Source organism: Saccopteryx leptura, chromosome 1 (assembly GCF_036850995.1).
Source record: "Saccopteryx leptura isolate mSacLep1 chromosome 1, mSacLep1_pri_phased_curated, whole genome shotgun sequence".
Taxonomy (NCBI): Eukaryota; Metazoa; Chordata; class Mammalia; order Chiroptera; family Emballonuridae; genus Saccopteryx; species Saccopteryx leptura.
In genome coordinates this window covers 241,810,340-241,813,290 of record NC_089503.1, presented here as the reverse complement: position 1 = coordinate 241,813,290, position 2,951 = coordinate 241,810,340, and the positions used below count along the sequence as shown (strand labels likewise).

General features: G+C 51.5%; 1 non-coding gene across 1 annotated transcript; it reads left to right on the top strand.

The window, feature by feature from the left end:
- Positions 1–2,562: 2,562 nt before the first annotated feature.
- TRNAG-GCC (transfer RNA glycine (anticodon GCC)) lies at positions 2,563–2,638 on the top strand. Its single transcript has one exon. It is a non-coding gene; the product is annotated as a tRNA-Gly (tRNA).
- The last annotated feature ends 313 nt before the right edge of the window (positions 2,639–2,951 follow it).

The window sequence follows — 2,951 nt, the reverse complement described above, 5'->3', positions numbered from 1 at the left end:
ACATTTCACCAGTCTCTGAGCACTTAGCCCAAAGCACAAAATTTCCTCGGACTTCTTTCTAGCCATGGGAAAAGCTTCCCGGGGCAGGGGGAGGGCCTCCAGCAAAGCTGTCCCCTCCACCCCCATCAGGGTATTTCACATTGTCCAAATTCCATAAGTCCATCCACAAAGGAGCCAGTGCCCACTCCGGTCGTAGTCCAGGAATCAGTCCACACACATGGGGCCGCAGCTCCCCCCCCCCCCATCCCTGCCATCCTGCAGGTCTTACACTGTCCCAGGGAGGAGCACGTGGCATTGGCAGTCAGCATTTCCATCTCTGCTCTGGACAGCATGATGGCATTCACACCTATGTCCCAAGATCGCAGACCTACCAGGGGCATAGCAGGTACTCCTTGCTGCTGGGCTCTCATCTTCTGGAGACTGCAGATCACAACTCCAGCTCGATTCTCCTCATCCTCCAAAGAGGAACCAGAAACACCAGCTTCTGCTGCCAAAATCGAGCCCTGAGCCACCGCCGCCTTCTTCTCCGCAGGTCTTGCAGCCCCAGCTCCAGTCTCAGCCCCGGCCTCCCGCAGCTGCTGGCTCTCCACAACGTCCAGGGCATGCTGCAACTCACGAACCTGTAATTCCTTCCCCAACAGCTGCTCCATTTCCAAGCGAATCTCGCGAACCTGGTCAGCCTCCTCCTCCAGCGCTTCCTCCAGCTCCAGGGTCAGCATCTGTTTATCCCATGTCTCCTCCAGCTCCTTCCACTGCTCGGTTTGCAGGTCCCAGGAAGCCTCTTCCACAGAGCTCTTGGTTTCCTCACACATGGCTGTAAAAGTCAGCCAGCCTATGGTCCCCAAAAGGACAGCTGTTGGGCAGTTAAAATATATTATGCTCACTTTGTTAAAGATGGCGCTGCCCACGTGGAAGCCCTTCACCCAGGTGATGGTATTGGTTGCCCTTCTTGCTTGGGATGGGCGTGATTATATTAATGTGTGTTGTGGGCGGGCTGTGGGCAAACAGGATCCTTGTAGCCTGGGGCTTGGTTTTGGGACTAAGCCTTTCCCACCCTTTTTGATGTGGGGTGGTGCACTCTCATGAGGAATCCCATTATGCCTTAGATAAGTGACTCTGTATCAGAGACTTCCTTGTTTGTATATTAAATTAAAGGTTTTGGTTTCTACACTATAAAGTGGGGCAGACCGGGAGCTTGCTCTCTCTCGGTTCCTGAGATTAGTATTAGAGGAGAGAGCAGAGAAAGGCCACATGGCGAAGAGGAGAAGCAGCAAAATGGCAGAATGCCAATTGAGAAGCCGTTTGTGCAGAGTTTGTGCAGAGAAGGAGATGGGGAACAGAGGTGAATAAGACTGGTGAGGTAGAAATCTTTGATCTTAGGAAAACTCAGATAAGTCAGTAGCTTTGTGAGCACTGAATGAGTGGGTTTTGGAGCCCAGTGTGTGTTTTTACTTGCCCACCGGGTGCAAGCTAGATTAAAGGTAATGGCCCACCAGTTCTTGGCTCCATTGTTTCATTACAGACTGTCCAAATCTAATGCAAACCTGCATGGGCCAGGCTTCTGTGATGGTGGCCGTGGCTACTGGCTTTACAACAGCCATGGGGAACCATAACAGCAGCCAGTCCTCTACTCCACCACTTAAAGGTGGTAGTGGCTCCATACCGAACTGTATCAAATCCTTCCACAGACTATGCCAAATGTAATGCCAGTATTTTGACTCATTTCATCCTCACAATTCTGTTATCGTTTCCCCTCCACAGATGGCGGTGGTAAGTGGAGATTAAATAACTTTCCTAATGTTACATGCTTAGTATTGGTAGAGCCAGGATTTGAACTCCAAAAGCTGGCTCCAAAATCTATGCTCTCAAACGCTACGTCATACTGCCTCTTCAAAGAAACACTAGTATTTCAGTGTTACGTGAAAGAAATCCCAAGGCCAAGGCTCAAACCAAGGCCCAAGCTGAGGCTGCAGCTCTGGCTTCAGCTTGGCTCAGGCTCAGACTCCCAGAGGTGCCCAGCCCTCATGAAGGCGCCAGAGCAGGGCCTCTGCCTGCTGTATGAGGAGGGAAGGATTGCTGTGCCCCTGGCTTTCTGCCTGAGGCTGGTGTCCTGTGCTATTTGTACAAGTAAACCTGAGGCAAGATCTGTAAAAAAAAAAAAAAAAAAAGGCTGGACCCAACCAGTGGTGGCGCAGTGGATAGAGTGTCAACCTGGGACATGAGGTCCCACTTTTGAAACCCTGAGGTCTCCAGCTTGAGTTCAGGCTCATCAGTTTGAGTGTGGGGTTGCTGGCTGGCTTCCATGTGGGATCATCCACATGATATGGTCACTGGCTTGAGCCCAAAGGTCATTGACTTGAAACCCAAGGTCACTGGCTTGAGCAAGAGGTCACTGACTCAGCTGGAGCCCCCTAGTCAAGGCACATATGAGAATTAATGAACAACTAAAGCAGGGGTCGGGAACCTATGGCTCATGAGCCGATGTGGCTCTTTTAATGTCTGCATCTGGCTCGCAGACAAATTTTTAATAAAAAAAAATAGTAACGTTAAAAATATAAAACAGCCCTGGCCAGTTGGCTCAGCGGTAGAGCATCAGCCTGCCATGCAGGAGTCCCGGGTTTGATTCCCGGCCAGGGCACACAGGAGAAGCGCCCATCTGCTTCTCCACCCCTCCCCCTCTCCTTCCTCTCTGTCTCTCTCTTCCCCTCCTGCAGCCAAGGCTCCATTGGAGCAAAGTTGGCCCAGGTGCTGTGGATGGCTCTGTGGCCTCTGCCTCAGGCGCTAGAATGGCTCTGGATGCAGCAGAGCGATGCCCCAGATGGGCAGAGCATCGCCCCCTGGTGGGCATGCTGGGTGGATCCCGGTCAGGCGCATGCGGGAGTCTGACTGCCTCCCTGTTTCCAGCTTCAGAAAAAATGGAAGGAAAAAAAAAAAAAAAAAAAAAAAAAAAA